This window comes from Hevea brasiliensis, chromosome 10, assembly GCF_030052815.1.
Source record: "Hevea brasiliensis isolate MT/VB/25A 57/8 chromosome 10, ASM3005281v1, whole genome shotgun sequence".
NCBI classification, from domain to species: Eukaryota; Viridiplantae; Streptophyta; class Magnoliopsida; order Malpighiales; family Euphorbiaceae; genus Hevea; species Hevea brasiliensis.
In genome coordinates this window covers 78,605,495-78,625,453 of record NC_079502.1, presented here as the reverse complement: position 1 = coordinate 78,625,453, position 19,959 = coordinate 78,605,495, and the positions used below count along the sequence as shown (strand labels likewise).

The window sequence follows — 19,959 nt, the reverse complement described above, 5'->3', positions numbered from 1 at the left end:
TTAGAGGAACAGATTCCATCTTGATCAACACCTACCTCCATATATAACTAGTAGGAGCTAACACATGCCCATATACCCATACACAGTACAAGTATGAAAGTAGTATCAAACTCAAACTACCTATATACAAGATAACTGTGCTATCTCAGGTCTAAAGATTATATGCACTGATATGATTTAAGACAAAACATTGACAAGAGTAAACTCCATGTGCTTGTCATAAGTGTCACTGGTTCGGCCTACTTATCATTTATAAATGCCTATCATGTTTGCTATATGGCATGAGACTCACCATTCCATCTTATTTATATCTCATATAAATAACTTGGTAACAAACATGAATGCAATCTTTCTAGATAAGTCATGTCCTTATTATGAAGTATCCTCGATTGTGAACCTATTTATGATACTTTGTACTAGAAATACTATTACTCATATTCTTAACAACTTAAGAATAAAATTTCTAACAAAATATCAATGGACCTTTTCTATTACACATAAATATATTATGTAAACGGAAAAGTGAAAATGCCTTTTATTAATAAAAATATATACTAGATACATACTAAATGATATGCTTTAGGGCATACTACTAAGAATCTCCCACTAGCATTAGAGCCATTCATTACAATATCTTAGACCCATCTTCTCAAGATAACGGTCTAGCTGAGTCTGTGACATAGGCTTAGTGAATGGATCAGCTGGATTTTCAGCTGATGCTATTTTCTGCATGGATACATTGCCTTGCCCAACTATTCCTCTTATAATGTGGTAGTGCCTTTCTATGTGTTTAGATTTTTTGGTGAGACCTTAGTTCCTTAGCCTGTATGACTACTCCATTGTTGTCACAGTGTAGTGGAACTACTGACTCAATGAAAGGAGCTACTGTAAGTTCTGTCATGAACTTCTTTATCCAAACAGCTTCCTTTGTAACATCTAATGCAGCAATATATTCAACCTCAGTAGTGGAATCTGTAGTCGTGCTCTATTTGGAACTCTTCCAACTGACTGCACCTCCATTACAAATGAACACATATCCAGAGGTAGACTTTCTATCATCGATATCTGATTGGAAATCAGAATCAGTATAACCATCCAATTGCAAGTCTCTACCTCAATAGATCAAGAATAAATCCTTAGTTCTTCTCAAGTACTTAAGGATATTCTTGACAGCTATCCAGTGTTCCAAACCTAAATTGGATTGATACCTGCTAGTTAAACTAACATCATATGCGATATCCAGCCTAGTACATAACATTGCATACATTAAATTTCCAATAGCCGAAGCATATGGAATCCTGGCTATCTTATTTCTTTCTTCAGATGTCTTTGGAGACATCACTTTAGAAAGATGGATACCATGTCTCACTGGTAACAATCCTCTCTTGGAATCAAGCATGTTAAACCTCTTTAACACCTTTTTCCAAGTATAGACTTTGGGATAAACCAATTATTCTTTTCGCTCTATCTCTATAGATGTGAATCCCAAGAATATAGGTTGCCTCCCCTAAGTCTTTCATGGAGAATGTATTTGACAACCATATCTTTACAGTTGTCAACATACCTGTGTCATTACCCATCAACAGTATGTCATCCACATATAAGACAAGGAAAGTGGTAGCACTATCACTAACCTTCTTATATACACATGGCTCATCCTCATTTTTGATAAAACCAAAGATTTAATGGCTTCATCAAAATGGATGTTCCAACTCCTCGAAGTTTTCTTCAACCCATAAATGGATCACTTTAGCTTGCATACGTTGGAACCATCTTGGGATTCAAAACCCCTAGGTTGTTCCATAAAAATGTTTTCTTCAATGTATCCATTGAGAAAAGTTGTTTTAACATCCATCTGCCAAATCTCATAATCATAGTATGCAGCTATTGCTAATAAAATCCTAATTGATTTAAGCATGGCAACAGGCGAGAAAGTCTCCTCATAGTCGATTCCTTGCCTTTGGCGAAACCCTTTCGCTACTAGCCTTGCCTTATAGGTCTCTACTTTTCCATCAGAACCAATTTTCTTCTTGAAAACCCATTTGTTCCCTATAGGTACAATACCTTCAGGTGGGTAAACAAGATCCCAAACTTGATTCTTATACATGAAATCAATTTTAGATTTCATAGCATCAATACATTTTGAAGAATCTTTATCTAATATAGCTTCTTCATAGGTAAGTGGATCATCTCCATGATCTACTTCTTCATGAGTAGAAAAATATTGTTCTTCTTCATGAAGGAAACCATATCTCATTGGTGAGTGAGATACCCTGGTTGTTCTACGAGGAACAGCTGTAGATGTTTCATCAACGGGTATAGGTTGACTAGATGGATCTATATCCATCTGATTTGTTGATTGGTCAGAATTCTCTAATTCCAACTCTATTTGCCTTCCTTTGCCTCCTTCTTGGACAAACTTATGTTCAAGAAATATGGTATCTCTACTCACCACAACCTTTTGTGATGTAGGCAAATAAAAATAATATAAAAAACTATCTTTTGAATATCCAACAAATCGACCCTTTTCTGATCTGGTTTCCAATTTATTAGTGTTCAGCTTTTTGATATAAGCTGAACAACCCCAAATCTTAACATGCTTAAGACTTGGTTTTCTTCCATGCCATATCTCATAAGGTGTGGAAGAAACTGATTTTGATGGAATCCTATTCAGAATATACAAAGCTGATTCTAATGCAAATCCCCAAAAGGAGATTGGCATATCAGTATAGCTCATCATATTATGTACCATATCCAATAAGGTACGATTTCTCCTTTCAAATACACCATTCAACTGTGGTGTTCCTGGAGGAGTCAGTTGGAAACAATGCCATACTCTCTCAAGTATTCATCAAATTTAGTACTCAAATATTCTCCTCCACGATCTGATCGAAGAGCTTTAATACTCTTTCTTATTTGATTTTCTACTTTAGATTTAAATTCTTTGAACTTTTCAAAGGATTCATGTTTGTATTTCATCAAATACAAATACCCAAACCTTGATTTATCATCAGTAAAGGTAATAAAGTAATGAAAATCGCCTTTAACCATTTCCTTAAATGTATCACATACATCACTATGTATTAGCTCCAAAATATTTTCATCCCTTAGCCCTTGTCCAACGAAGGGTGATCTAGTCATTTTGCCCTGAAGGCAAGATTCTCAAGTTGGAGTAGGCTCAGAGCCCAATGAGGATAAACTCTCCATTTTCTCCAATTTTGCAATCCTATCTTCTGCAATATGACCTAATCTTAAGTGCCAAATATATTTTGAATTTTGAGTTGATTTTCATCATGGCATTGTATTCTTTTAGATTGCTATACTCTGGACAGTGGAAACACTTTCCTGCTGGCAATGGAAACACTTTCCTGCTGATAGTGGAAACACTTTCCTTTACCTTTGTCAACTTTGATCTTTGTTTTTCTGTTTGGCTATCTTCTTGGAAGGACCAGGAATCTGAGGTTTCTTTTTCTTATTGCCCTTCTTCTTGTTGGACTTTCCAGTAGAAGAAGATGCAATCAAAGCTGCCTCTTTTCCTTTATTGCCCTACATATTCTTTTGGGCAATAACCAGCATGTTGAGTAAACTAGCTAAGGTGCATTCCTGTTTAGTCTTATGGAAATTTGTCACAAAATTCCCAAAAGACTCAAGAAGGTATTGAAGGATCAAATCCATCTGTAGTTGGAAATCCATGTTGAAGTCAAGATGTTCTAACTGCTCAATCAGCCGAATCATCTTGTGGACATGATCCCCAACATTCTGTCCCTCAGACATCTTCATGCAGAACAGCTGCCTAGATATCTCATACCTAGCATTCCTACTGTGCTCACCATACAACTCTTGTAGGTGAAGGAGGATCTCACTCGCACTCTGCATGTTCTCATGCTGCTTTTGTAATTCATTACTCATGGAAGCAAGCATGTAACACTTAGCTCTCATATCATGCTCTTTCCACTTGTCCAAAGTTTCATGTTCCTCTTGAGTGGCCTCTAGAGGTAAGGGACCAGGAACATTTGAATCTAGAACATATCCTATATGTTCAAGGTTCAGGACAAGTTTCAAATTTCTTAGCTAATCAGAGAGATTAGGTCCTGTCAACCTATTGCGATCAAGTATGCTTGCAAGGATATTGCATGGTGGTGGTTTTTCTATGCTCGTTATTATTAGAAAATTAATTGCAGAAAATAACCAGATTAATTAGTAAATGTATCAAGTAATTAACGAAAATGATTATGGTCTTTTAATCAAATTGGTCCTCCCACTAACTTAGCAAATCTAACACTTCCAAAGTAGAAAACGGAAATCCTAGTTGAATGGATTTCTAGTGGGTGATTGAATTTTTATAATTCTATTAATCATCCTCAGGTATATCCATTATTGGAATTACAATAAACTGTAAGTGAGCAACTCCTTGCCCATCACATCTCATGTGAGGTTCAATCCTTTATCTAGCCCCTAATGCTTAAAATCTCAGGTACATCCATTATTGACTTATCTTGCATTAGTTAAGTTGATCCCATTGAGCCCGTAATTATGCAAATAATTTTAATGTCCTCAGGTACATCCAATATTGGCCACCAAACCATTTACATATTTACAACATCTCATGCTTAACAATTATTCTTAAGAAAATCTCTTAAATTAATTACATTTTATACAACTATTAAAAATTTCTTAAAATAATTGCCCCAATGGAGGGCCCATGTTATAATTACTTTAATTATAGCATTTGCAACTTAATCATTTGTTTGGAAGATTTTATAGTCATCCTAATTACTATTAAGGCCTCACTTTGCACATTATCCATTTAGCATGCATATACCATATAATTGCATGCATTCCCATACATCTCATGCATTCATGGATAAGCAGTAAATATGGTATGATCATGGACTTTCTAAGGGATTGAATTCTGAGCTACCAAGAATTGAATCAGGGCATTTCTAGGTGCATTTCATTCATTCATTCATTTTACAAGAGTTGCTGAAGGAGTACATAATCAACACTTGATCTTGAATTCCTCCCACTGGTCCCACCAATGCTCTTGACCTCCTTGAACTTCTTGCAATCCAATATTACATAGTAATCCTTGGCATACCAAGGCGAATTTACAAGAACTTAAATAAATGAAATTACAACAAAAAATTATTACCAACTTAATAATACATGTCCAAAATAAATTAAAATAAATTAATTAATTTACAATCCCAAAGAAACATAAATGAAATAAATCCAATCACATTGGTCTTTTGTAGTCCATGATCATCCATCATGCATACCACTATTTAACAATTAAATAAAACATACATACTTAAATTAAATTGAATATCTCATATTCAACTTAAAAATCCAGATTTGAATATGATTCAAATAAATTTAAAAATTCAGATTTGAATCTTATTCAAATAAATTTAAAATTCAGATTTGAATCACATTCAAACAATCTTATAAATTCAGATTTGAATCACATTTAAACATTTTTTTTAAAAATCAGATTTGAATCACATTCAAACATTTTTTTAAAAATCAGATCTGAATATTGTTCAAACAACTTTAAAAATTCAGATTTGAATATGATTCAAACAACTTTAAAAATTCAGATTTGAATAACATTCAAACAACTTTTAAAATTCAGATTTGAATCTTATTCAAACAATTTTTAAAATTCTGATTTGAATCATAATTTAATTGTGTGATTAAAACTACTAATTAAACACTTTAATTAGTCAAATAATAGGCCTTAGATCATACAATAATTGCATAATTAAAAGCCAAACCTTGAACCACCCATAGAAGCCAAACCATGCACACCATTGATGGTGTTTTTCAAGCATGCCGGCACACCTCCATTGCAACCAGCAATGGATAAATCATCTCATGATCAAAACACACAATTAAATCATATAATCAACAATCTAAATGGCAAATATAGTGGATCTGATACCAATTGAAAGAACGGAAGCGTGAAAAACACAAGTTTATACCATTGAATTTAAAAATTTTCATGTAGGGTCACATGAATCATGCAAGATTTATTTTTATCTATTTGATTTCAATGATAAACAACATATTAAAACTCTTTTAATATGTTTTTAGATCTGTATTTGCCATTTAAGATTTTAAAATTAATCAGATTAATTTTAGAATCCTAGATTAAATCAAGAACGATTACACTAACCTCTTGATGCGCTGTAGCATATTTGCGCCTTTGAGATTCATCTTCAGGACACCAAATGTTGTCCCTCTAGCTTGTCCACACCAAGAACACCTATGGTAGCCCTTGAATATCTTTTAAAGCTTTTCTATTATTTAGAAAATCAAGTTCTGCCTTTTAAGAGATTAAAGATGTAAACAGGATATTAGAAACGATTTCTAGTATTTTTAATTCAAGAGATTGATGGCTAATCTCTTTGAATTGATGAGAGATGAAGAGGAAGAGAGCGAGAGCTTCAAAATGGCGTGACAAAGGAGTGTGGCTGCTAATTGTATTTTATTTTTCTCATAACAACACTTATATAGCTAGGTTAACACATTAAACCCTTGCCACATATCACCCTTTAATTAGCTCTAAATTTAAGTGACCCAATCACATTGTGTCAAGTGTCAAACCTATATTTAATCTTAATTTTAATCATCTTATATCATTAAAAGACATTTGGCAAGCTTATATGTAATGCCATGTGTCACCATCTCATGGTGCCATGTGTCACACTGTGAAATGACCAAAATGCCCCTGTGTCTTAATTTTGAGTTCTTAACCCAAAATAATTATTTCTCTTCTTCTAATCAATTTATATCAAATATAAATTAATTAATTAATCTCTATTAATTAATTTCTCATTAATTAAATTCATATTTAAATACTTTAAATATAAATTTAACTTATACTATACATCCAATAATCTAGATTTGGTTTCAAGTCATGCTAGGGACTTTGCAATCTAATTGTAAACCAAACCTATTTAATTAATCAATTAAACTCTTTAATTAATTAATTAAATCATATTTAATTAGGTGATAACTTGTGTATGTGTGTGACTTACTAGGCTCATCACTAATTGGCAATGAGATATGATATCAACTCTTAATATCATTAGAACTTTTTCTTACCATAAATGATTTCTCTAAATCATTTTATGCACCTCATAGACCATGGTTAACACCTAGTACAACATACCATGGCTACCCAATTAGTAATAAGGTTTACCTTAAATAAACCTATAATCATATGTTACCATGCACTGGAATATCTCTGTTACAAAATCCCAACTCAAGCTGGAGTCATGGTTTATGTCAAACTCCATTTGCTATGAATATTATGTTCTCTTTTAATTCCAGTTCTTGATTAAAAAGATTTTCTCATCAGAAACTCTTTTCTGAATAAATCTATCTGTCCTGGCCAGGAACTTGAAACATCAAGAACAATTAAATGAACATAGGATTTTATCTCTATTTACTTAGAGGAACAGATTCCATCTTGATCAATACCTACCTCTATATATAACTAGTAGGAGCCAACACATGCCCATATACCCATGCACAGTACAAGTATGAAAGCAGTATCAAACTCAAACTACCTATATACAAGATAACTATGCTATCTCAGGTCTAAAGATTATATGCACTGATATGATTTATAACAAAACATTGACAAGAGTAAACTCCATGTGCTTGTCATAAGTGTCACTGGTTCGGCCTACTTATCATTTATAAGTGCCTATCATGTTTGCTATATGGCATGAGACTCACCATTCCATCTTATTTATATCTCATATAAATAACTTGGTAACAAACATGAATGCAATCTTTCTGGATAAGTCATGTCCTTATTATAAAGTATCCTCGATTGTGAACCTATTTATGATACTTTGTACTAGAAATACTGTCACTCATATTCTTAACAACTTAAGAATAGAATTTCTAACAAAATATCAATGGACCTTTTCTATTACACATATATATATTATGTAAACAGAAAAGTGGAAATGCCTTTTATTAATAAAAATATGTACAAGATACATACTAAATGATATGCTCTAGGGCATACTACTAACACTTTCCTCCAAGTCAGTTTAGGTCTACCCCTTCTTTTCTTTTTATTCCCTAACCTAATGTGCTATACTTGTCTAACTGGAGCCTCCGTTGTCTATGCTTTACATTACCAAACCACCTCAATCTCCCTTCTCTCAACTTATCCTCAATTGGCACCACTCCTGTCTTTTCTCTAATACTCTCATTACGGACTTTATCTAGTCTAGTATAATCACTCATCCACCTTAACATTCTCATCTCCACAACTCTTATCTTAGCGACTCTTTCAGTGCATAATACTCACTACCATATAATATGGTCAGTCGTATGATGGTATAATAAAATTTTCCTTTCAACTTATTAGGAATCTTGCGATCACATAAGACTCCTGTGGCAATTCTCCACTTCAACCATCCGGCTTTAATCATATGACTAATATCCTCCTCACATCTCCCATTTACTTGAAGCATTGAGCCAAATATTTAAAGTGATTACTTTGGGGCAGTACCACTCCATCCAAACTAACTCCTTCCCTATCACTAGTTCGGCCTTCACTAAACTTATAATGCATGTATTTTGTCTTCATTTTACTTAACTTAAAACCCTTTGACTCCAGAGTACTTCTCCAAAGCTCTAGCTTTCTATTGAATCCTTCTTATGTCTCATCTTTTAGGACTATATCATCTACAAACATCATGCACCAAGAGATACTCTCTTGTATATGTTTCATCAATTTATCTAAAATTAATGTAAAAAGGTACTTTGGCGTAATCCAATTGAGATAGGAAAATCTCTTGTGTCCCCTCCCACTGTGTGCACAATAATAGTTGCTCCTTCATACATATCTTTTAACACTTGTATGTACCTAATAGATACCCTCTTTTGTTCTAACACTCTTCATAAGACATCTCTTGGAATACTATCATAAGCCTTCTCAAAATCAATAAAAACCATATGTAGATCTTTCTTCACATCTCTATATTTCTCCATCAAGCTTCTAATGAGAAAGATTACTTTCATAGTTGAATGACTGGGTATGAAGCCAAATTGATTGGGAAAGATAGAAGTGTCATGATGTAGTTGATGTTCCACAACTCTCTCCCACAACTTCATAGTATGGTTCATGAGTTTAATTTCCCTATAGTTTGAGCAACTTTGTATGTCTACCTTATTTTTAAAAATAGGTACTAAAATACTCCTCCTCCATTTATCAGATATTTTCTTTGAGTTTAGAATCTTATTAAACAATTTAGTTAACCATGCCACTCCCATATCTCCCAAATACTTCCACACTTTAATTGGCATTCCATCAGGTCCACAGGCTTTGCTCACTTTCATTCTCTTAAGTGCTTCCTTTACTTCTAAAGCTTTAATCTTTCTAGTATAATTCACATTCTTTTCTACTGCTCTACAGTCTATATTCACGCAATTACCACTTTGACTATTGTTAAAGAGATCATCAAAATAATATCTCCATCTTTCTTTAATATCCTCATCTTTCACCAATATTTTTCCTTCTTTATCCTTAATGCACCTAACTTGATTAAGATCTTGACATTTCTTTTCTCTCCTCCTAGCTAATCTATAAATATCTTTCTCCCCTTCTTTAGTTCCAAGTTTCTCATATAACTTTTCAAAGGCCTGTGCTCTTGCTTGACTAACTGCCTTTTTTGCCTCTTTCTTTGCTATCTTGTACTGTTCGTATGCCTCATTATTATCACACTTAGGTAATTTCTTATACCATTCCCTCTTTCTCTTCACTGCCTTTTGTACTTCCTCATTCCACCATCATCTCTCTTTGAGGGTAGTCCATGTCCTCTATATTCTTCAAGTATTTTTCTAGCTACTTCTCTAATCTTTGATGCTATTTGTATCCACATATCAATGGCCTCCAAATCCAGCTTTTATGCTTCAGACTCGAGAAGCTCATTTTTGAACTTCACTTGCTTTACTCCTTTGAACTCCCACCAATTTGTTTGAGCTACACTAATTCTTCTAGCCTTACTTGAATTGTTCCTAAACTTGACATCCAAGGCCACTAACCGATGTTGACTTGTTAAAGCCTTTCCTGGAATGACCTTGCAATCCTTGCATAGAGCTCTATTTGTCTTCCTGGTTAAGAGGAAGTCAATTTGGCTTCTATGTTACCCACTTTTAAAAGTTACTAAATGTAACTCTCTTTTTATAAAGTAGGTATTTGCTAGTATTAGGTTATATGCCATAGCAAAATCCATGATACTTTTTCCCTCCTCATTTTGGCTGCCAAAACCAAAACCTTCATGGACATTCTCATAACATTGCCTATCACTTCCTATATGTCCATTGAAATCTTCATTGATGAAAACATTCTCTTCATTCGGTATGCTTTGCATTAGATCATCTATATCTTCTCAAAACCTTTGTTTACTCTCACTATCTAGTCCTATTTGTGGGGTATAAGAACTAACTATATTTATTGTTTCTCCTTCTAGTACTAGTTTTACTAGTATAATTCTATCTCCTACTCTTTTCACAGCTATTATAACATCTTTCAATGTCCTATCTATGATTATGCCCACTTTATTCTTGTTCCTCTCATTTTCGGTAAACCACAGTTTGTACCCTAAATTACCCACTTCCTTGCTTTTCTCTCCTACCCATTTAGTCTCCTAAATGCAAGCAATATTCACCATTCTCCTTTTCAAGATATCCACAAGCTCCATTAATTTTTCTATAAGTGATCCAACATTTCAAGTACCAACCTTGATTCTCCTCCTATCTTGTACCAACCCTTACATATTTGAGTTCACGATGAACTGGTGGGTTTAAACAAGAATTTTTCATATACAAGGCTGGAGGGTTGAAGACGATTGCTAATCATAGGAAAGTGAATAGAAAGACTTTTGCTGTGACTTCAACTATAGTATCTAGGCAAGAATTTCCTTAGTATTACTGAGTCGGAATTCATATAATTAATTTATTTAAAAGTTTCTTTCTTGGAATCTATTAAACTTAAAGTCTACATAAATACATATCTATATATGTTCATGATTCGAGACTATGACACATAAATATCAAGTATCTATTTATTTATTTATGGCCTATTGGCCAAAAAAATAAACAATTTAACATGAATTGTTTCTTTAAATTTTGGATAATTAAATTCGAAACTTTCAATTTGAAAAAATTTTATCTAATTATCAAAATCAAAATCGAGAATTTTGACTTTTACCTCAAATATCCAATTCAACTTGTATTTCTGCTAATATTGTATCATGAAAATTTTGCAATAGCATTATTTTTATGTCTCATTTATCTAAAATAAACTGCTCTGCATTGAAATTATATAATTGATTTTAACAATAAGATTTTTACCCTGATATTTTAAGTAGCAAAAATTAAAACCTCAAATTTTAATTTGAGGGTTGATAAAATTTTTTCAATTTGAAAGTTTTTAATTTAATAATCCAAAATTTCAATAATTAGATTAAAAAAAATAATTCACGCAAAGATTTAGATTTTTTCAACTTTAGTTAAGAGTTAGCTTCTAAATTTTGCGTTTCCTATCACTAATTCGTAGTATTTGATAATTTGTTTTTTTTTTTTTTTTCAAAATTTTTTAATTAGCCGTTTAGGTATCAATTTTTGGTCCATTCAGTATATATCGTCATAGTACAATTACTAATATTTTTTCACTAACAGTCTATTAATAAAAAAAAAAATATTTAAGAAATCCAGCAAATTAAAAATACGAAAACAAATATATTCTCTCGTATAATTTTATAAAATATAAAATTAATATTAAAAAATGATCATTAATAAGAACATGATAAAAATTAGAAATTGCTGAGGCAGAACATCAGAAATTGTTTAAATTTTGAGAAGTGAAGTATCAAATATGTAGAGTTTATGCCACTGTTGAACAAAAGAAGATTGCTAGCTATTTAAAAAAGAATTACAAAAATTGTTGAAATCACTTAAAAAAACACAACATATACAAAGCAAACATTGATAATATTAAAAGTAATAAAAATAATTTAGAATAATTAAAGTAAAAAAAAATGAAGTGATATATGTTTTGTATATAAATTATTGATCAAATAAAAACAATGATAAAAAAATGCACTTTTTTTTTATAAATGTTATAAGGTTTTAAATGCATTCAAATGAAAAATAGGATTAACTCTAAAAGTTGAATTTTAACTAAAATAAAAATTTTATTTAAGATTAATAATTTTATTATATTATTTTAATATTGTAAAAGCATGCAATACCATGAATAAGTGGTAACTGAATAATGCCATAAATTAAATTTTTACCATTAATGAAATTTAATAATTTAAAAACATATTTAGTGCATATATACATGAAACTAATTAAATTTATATATAGATATTATTTTAAAAAACTAAACTTTGTTTTTTTTTTTCTGAAAATATATATATGATTTCTAGTATAGCTAAAATTCTATTGCTTTTGAAATAAGATTTATGATGTAGATAAAAATTTTAATTTAATAATGTTATAAGAAATAAATATATAAAGATATTTTAATAAGTTTATAAATTTGTTGTTATTTGTGTTTTAATATATGTTATAAATTATAAATTGTAGATTATATAAAAAAAGATGAAAATAAAATATTTATTCTTAATATAAATTTAAAATTTCAATATAAAAATATTTTATAAAATAATTATATGTGATTTTACTTTTTTTATTAAATTAAAAATATTTAACAATTATTATATAACATTTTTTAATTTAATGAAGATTTAATGAGTTGTATGTAATTAATGTGCTGCATAAGGAATGGTAAATGTTTTTCATTTATAAAGGTGATATATTAAACATATATATTCGAAACATTTTTCACATTTTTAAAGATGAAAATGTAAAAAATGGAAATTTTTAACTACTTTAAATATAAATCTAATATATAAATAATGAACATTTCATGAACTAAATATATCCATTAAATAATGAATCATAATTAATTAGTTCAATAATTGGCCATCTTTAAGCATACCAAGAAATTTGAAAATGAATAAACTAAATGATAAAGCAGCGGTAGATATAGTTTGGCAATAGCTGTATATATGTTAAATTTTAAAATTTTAAAATTATTTTTTTAAAAAAAATAACATATATGAATATATAATTAGATTTTAATCAACATTTAAAGTTATAATTTTATATAATTATTATTTTTAAAAAATATATATAATTAATATATAAATAGCTACCGATTAAAGGAAGCTTAGTGAGCCAAATATAGAATCACACAATGTGGTCTTAATTAAGAGCCTCAAAATATAAATATACACTTAACTTATCCAGTTATCTTCTTTGAACCTTCCAAGAATTGTGCTTGCAGATCACAAGGTTTAATATCGACGATATGTTCTGTCCAACCACTCGGCCGCATTTGCACCTCATCGAAATTTTCTATTTGGATTGGACGTATTTAATATAAGTTTGATACTGTATGAGAATGAATTTAATGAATATTAAATATTTATATTTATATTTAATTTAATATTCATTAAATTCATTCTCATACAATATCAAAACTTATATTAAAATTTAAAGTTACAATTTTATGTAATTATTATTTTTTAAAAAATATATAATTAATATATAAATAGCAACTGATTAAAGGAAGCTTAGTAAGCTAAATATAGATTAACACCATGTGGTCTTAATTAAGAGACTCAAAATATAAATAGACACTTAACTTACCCAGTTATCTTATTTGAGCCTTCCAAGAAATGTGCTTGCAAATCACAATGTTTAATATCGACTCTATGTTCTGTCCCACCACTCGGCCACATTTGCACCTCATCGAAAATTTCTGTTTGGATTGGACGTATTTAATACAAGTTTGATGTTGTATGAGAATGAATTTAATAAATATTAAAATAAAAATAATATATAAATATATAATTAAATTTTAATCAAAATTTAAAGTTCTAATTTTATATAATTATTATTTTTTAAAAAAATATATAATTAATATATAAATAGCCACTGATTAAAGGAAGCTTAGTGAGCTAAATATAGAGTAACACTATGTGGTCTTAATTAAGAGCCTCAAAATATAAATAGACGCTTAACTTACCCAGTTTTCTTCTTTGAGCCTTCCAAGAAATGTGCTTGCATATCACAATGTTTAATATCGACGATATGTTCTGCCCCACCACTCGGCCACATTTGCACCTCATCGAAAATTTCTATTTGAATTGGACGTATTTAATATAAGTTTGATATTGTATGAGAATGAATTTAATAAATATTAAATTAAATATTTATATTCAAGTATATTTATAATTAATTAAAATATTAATTAAAATGTATGTAATAAATATATAAATTTAACTATAAATTTTTAATTTTATTGTTGTTAAGTTCATTTTAATATAAAATCCATCTTATAATGTATTATTAGTTTAATTTTTACTTATTGCACATGCACTCGTTGCTGTGCTCTACTTTTAGGAATATGTAATTTTAATTCAATTATATTGAAATAACTTCTAAAATTTTTAATTTAATTTTCAATTAAAATTAAATAAGTAAAAAAATAATGTATGATTTAACACACCAAAATTCAATGATTTATATTTTATTATTTAATTCAAAAAGTTATTGTTATTATTCCATGAAGAATATGTGTGGTCAAAATCCAAATAGGCATTCTCCTTGTCTTGCCAAAATGAAAATTCTTTAGGCCTACACATAATTTATCAAGATCACTAGGGTTTAAAAGAGAAATGTAGGATAAAGTACTGTGAATTTACATTTGCATTTGCTCTTGACTAAATATGAAAAAATTTTGGATCACAGGGAGGAGGCATTGAAGTTGAGGACATCCTTAGAGATTGCAAAGCTTATAGTCATAGTCGCATGCATGGCTGGAGCTACAACCCTTGCAATTTTTAAAGGCCCCATTTCAAACTCTTGTGCAATCATCAAATTTTTGGATCCCAACACAACCAAGAGCTTATGGGACATGTTTATTCTGGGAAAATATGGAAAAAGGGTTGCTTACTTATGCTCATGTCGAACACCTTTTGGGTCTTATGGCTTGTGTTGCAAGTAGCTTACTATTGCTAATTTAACTTTGTAATGCATTTGGAGCTCATTTCCCATTAAATTCATGTAAAAAATTTTCATTTTATTGTTGAATAAAATAAGTTGAGGCTAGCTCCATCTCAAAAGGCATGTTCTAAGAGTAAGTTTGTCGAAGTCATATATAAATCTCTTTTGAGCAATATCCGATCGATGTGAGACAACACACCCCTCATGTCTATGACTAGGCATCTGGCGTATGAAGTTTGCAAGGTTAGTTATCTGCAAGTGGCCTAGTATCGAGACGGGGGTAAGCTTTTAATATCATGTTGAATAAAATGGATCAAATCTAATTCCATTCAAAAGATAACTTACAAGAAGAGATTTACCCAAGTTATATATGAAGCCCTTTTTTTTTTTTTTTTTTTTTTTTTAAGCTGTACTCAATCGATATGGGGATAACATTTGGTGTGTCAAAATTCAGTGGAAGTCCAACATCATTTATATGTTTTTTATTATTGGACATGCAAAAAATGTCAGCTGGGTTGAATTTGGGCAAGTCCAAATCAAACTAAGATTTTGAGCACTCCTTAACTCCACCCCCATCACTGAATCTATAATTAGAGCTTTTTATCCTAGTATTTATTTGTATATAATAGAGTATCTTCTCTAATCAATAGTATGTTTACAGGCAAGAGTTTTGAAGAGTTATCCGTCAAACCTTCTCTTTAATACACTTTAGTGCTTTCTAAGCTCAATCCAATCATTGTCATTGCCATTGCTTTGGTAAGAAAACATCACAAGTGGATGCTTGGTTGGAACATGAGGCTTCTGGCTATAGTTTATTGTGTAAGAGCTCTCTTCTATTTATCTTCTATTATATCGTCTAAGACTAGCATCATTTAAGCTCCTTTTGCACTAATTAGTTTATAATTCCGTAATTATATTACATGATAAGAAAGGGTGTCACTATTATATGCTTAACCTAATATGATAATAAACTTAATAACCGTTAGATTAAATATTTGCTTTTAAATTCATGCATTTATTAGACATACTTTAAATGATTCTACACAAATCTCAATATAAATATTTGATCTAATGATTATTAAACTCATTTTCATATGAGATCAAGCTTATATTAGATGCACTCAAAAAGAAAATATATCTATCAAATCTTTAATAGCATGAGAGCAACGGATTTATGATCGAGTCTGTGATTAAAAATTAGGGATATTCTCCCTTAACACTTTACAAATTTTGGTGGTACTATATTCATTTTTAAACTCTGACCTCTTACATTACAAAACAAGCAGTTGACTGTTGAGTTATTGACTTAATGACTTGGTTGGTATGTAGTCAATCATTAAGAGTTTGCCTTTTATGATAGGGAGCAATGGTGACGGGAGTTACATTTTATGCACAAGCATGGGTTGTAGAGAAGAAAGGGAGAGTGTTCTTGGCCATGTCCACACCATTAAGCTTAATCATTACAATGTTCTTTTTTATAATTCTCTCATGCGAAATCATTAGTTTGGGAAGGTACTCAAAATAATCACTTCTTTGACTAAGCCATTTTAAACTCTAAATTAATCAATTCTTTTTGTGCAAAACTAAAAATTTCTTTTTGTTCACTGTTGTTATTGTTGTAGCCTTATGGGTGTGGTATTATTAGTTGGAGGCCTCTACAATGTTTTATGGGGGAAAAGCAAAGAAGAGAAAATGAATGATAAAAATTGCATAATAGGGGAAGCTGGGCCAAAAGAATGCTCAAAGTTTAAACAAGTCATTATAGCGACAACTAAGGGACAATTGCCATTATAATATGATTGCTGCCATCATTGTCTTATAAATGGAATGCATTATGGTTCTTGCCTTTCTTGCTTACCTCTCCTTTTTCAATGGAGATCAGAAGGAAAAAAAAGAAAGAGATTATAAATGAAGTGAGGCGAGGTTTTATGGTTTCCAATAGGAGAGTAGTGCTTCAGATTTGTCATAATGTGCACTTTATTATTTATTATTTAAATTCTCTTATTTGTTAAAGATGCTACACTTTAGTCTTTAATTATAAAATTATGGAATTTTCATTGAACTTAGTTCTTGAAGAGCATTTTACTTCATCAAATTTTAAAAAGATATAGAAACAGATGAACCTTTTTACTGACCTCTCCACTGCCATTTATTTACCTTTTTTCGCTCATTGCATACACCATGCACTAATAAGGATTACCAAATCCTAAACCATGTACATTTATATCACTTGTAACTATTACCTGTAGTGAATTTTATCTTTATTTGTAAACACAACAATAGTTAGTTAATTTACCTTTCACAAAGTCTCAGATGGTATTGGAGCCTTACAGCTTATTACTAACAAAATGTATAACCAATGCTCTCTGCATTCTCCCCCATGTCCTTTGAATCTTGTTTGTTCCCTCTTTTCTTGTCTCTATTGTTGATACTTTTCCTTAACTCAAGTTACTTCCCTTTAACCTTTGCCTTTAGTTCTGACCTTATAGTATTAGTAGCAAGCTTAGTTAGCTATCTTATTTGCTCTTAATCTTGCTTACTTATCCTTATGATTCTTGGCTCAGAGATGTTTGTTCAAACCTCTTACGTTCAGACATAACCTTCAGAGATAACCAAGTTCTACCAAATATTTTATCTAATTACATCACGACAAGCTGTCCTTGTTAGTAGTAGCCCTAGAGCATATCATGTAATTGTACCTTGTAAATTTTTTTTCTCTTTAATGGCATATATCTTTTTCTTTTGAATTTGAATGGTTTAAATTTAATTTAAAATGTCCTTTAACAATTTATTAAATGTTCCATTCTTAAGGTGTTAAGATATGAGTGAAGGAACATTCTAATGCATGTGTTATAAATTTGGTTCACAATCTAGGATACCTCATTAGACTGATTTATCTAGAAGGATTGTCATCTTTGTTTGTTTCTGTGGATTAGTATGAGATACTAATTGGATGGAATGGTCAGTCTCATGCCATATAACAAACATAATAAGCATTTATGAGATAAGTAGGCTAAACCAGTGACACAAATATGATATATATATATGGAGTTTACTCTTGTCAACACATTATCATATAGATCATAATATTGCATATAATCCCTTGACCTAAGATAACGCAGTTATCTTATATATAGGTGATTTGACTTTGATACTGCTTTCATGCTTATACTGTGTATAAGTATATGGGCATGTGTTGGCTTCGACTAGTTATATATGAAGATAGGTGTTGGTCAAGATGGGATCCATTACCCTAAGTAAATAGGGATAAAATCTTATGTCCATTTGAATTGTTCTTGCTAATTCAAGTCCCTAGCCAAGACAAATAGACTTAGTCAGAAAAGAGTTTCTGACTAGAAGGTATCATTAATCAAGAATTATAATTAAAATGAGGACATATGATTCTAAGCATTAGAAGTTTAACATAAACCATGACTCTTGCTAGAATTGGGATTTTGTAATGGAGAGATTTTAATGCATGGTATGTATGACCAAGGTTCATGAATTAAGGTTTAATTCATAAATAATTGGATAGTCATAGTATATTATGCTAGATGTCAACCATAATTTATGAGAACTTAAACGAAAAGGGCATTTCCTTTTAAGTTTGGAATAGTTTCAATGTAATGCCCTCACTTTAAGTAGTCCGTACATTCGACTATTCCAGTGACCAATGTCTGTCCGGACAGCCAAAATGTCTGGAACTATATTTAAACTAGAGTGAGGAGCCATAAATAACTTAAATAATGATAAGAAAAATTTTTAAAAAAAATTTAAGAAATGAAATGCAAAGAGATTAAATGAGCCTGAGCTACGGCGATGGGTGACCTAATGAGAAGCAATTGTGAAGACAGTTAACAATCCGAAACCCGTGGGGAACCCAGTGAAATAATTTTTCGGACTCAAGTGAAGAGTTATTGAGCCTTCGATGACAATAGAATGCCAAAAAAAAAAAAGCTAAGAAAAATTTGTAAATCTGTATAGACAATTTTAACTTGATAAGCTAAACGAAGGACATTTTGGTCATTTCACCTTCAAAGATGATTTTTGACCAACTTGTCCATTTAAGTAAGTGAGATCCATGTTATAAAATATGAATAAATATTGCTAAGAATTTAATTAAAAATGATAAAAGAAAGAAGAAAAGAAAAGAAAAGAAAAGAAAAGAAAAGAAAATGAAAATTAAAACCCCATTTATGACATAATAATGATGTAATTAAAATTTCAACTAATAGAAATTAGACAAGAACAAATAAAAGAGGTAAAAGAAATTAACTAAAACCAAATCAAGTCATCTTCTTCCTTTTTTTCTAAAGTGGCGGAACCATGAGTCCCATCTCCTTCCACCATTTTTGATCTTTAAAAACTTCAATTCCCATCAATTTAATCCATATTTTTCCTACCTCCAAACACAAAACTTGATATCTAACCTAGCTAAAGTGATTAGAGGCAAAAAGAAGAGGAGAAATTAAAGAATTAGAAGACTTAGAATCTTTCCATATGAGGTTAGTGCCATAAGCTCCTTTCTTTCTTTAATCCTTATTAGAGTAGTGAATTAAGTGGAAATCTTATGAAATTGAAGGAAAATATTAAGTGTTTGAAGAATCAAAATTTTTGGTAGCCATGAGAAGATTGGGGTTTGATGAATTTTTTATGAAATTAATTTGTTTATTCATGTTGCTGATGAAAATATATGATAGATAAGTGGATTGGAATGAGTTTGGTAAGTGTTGGATGCAATTAGGGATTGTGAGGGTTAGTGTTTTGTGACAAATTGGGGATTTTTATGCTTTGATGCTCAATTAGTGTTATTAAGGTCAATTAGTGACCATTTGGTATGATTTGACC

The 19,959-nt window shown here is 30.7% G+C and overlaps 1 pseudogene; it reads left to right on the top strand.

Annotated features, from left to right (window-relative positions):
* The window catches only part of LOC131169372 (WAT1-related protein At5g64700-like), a 42,844-nt pseudogene extending 25,939 nt beyond the window's left edge, over positions 1-16,905 (top strand).
* The last annotated feature ends 3,054 nt before the right edge of the window (positions 16,906-19,959 follow it).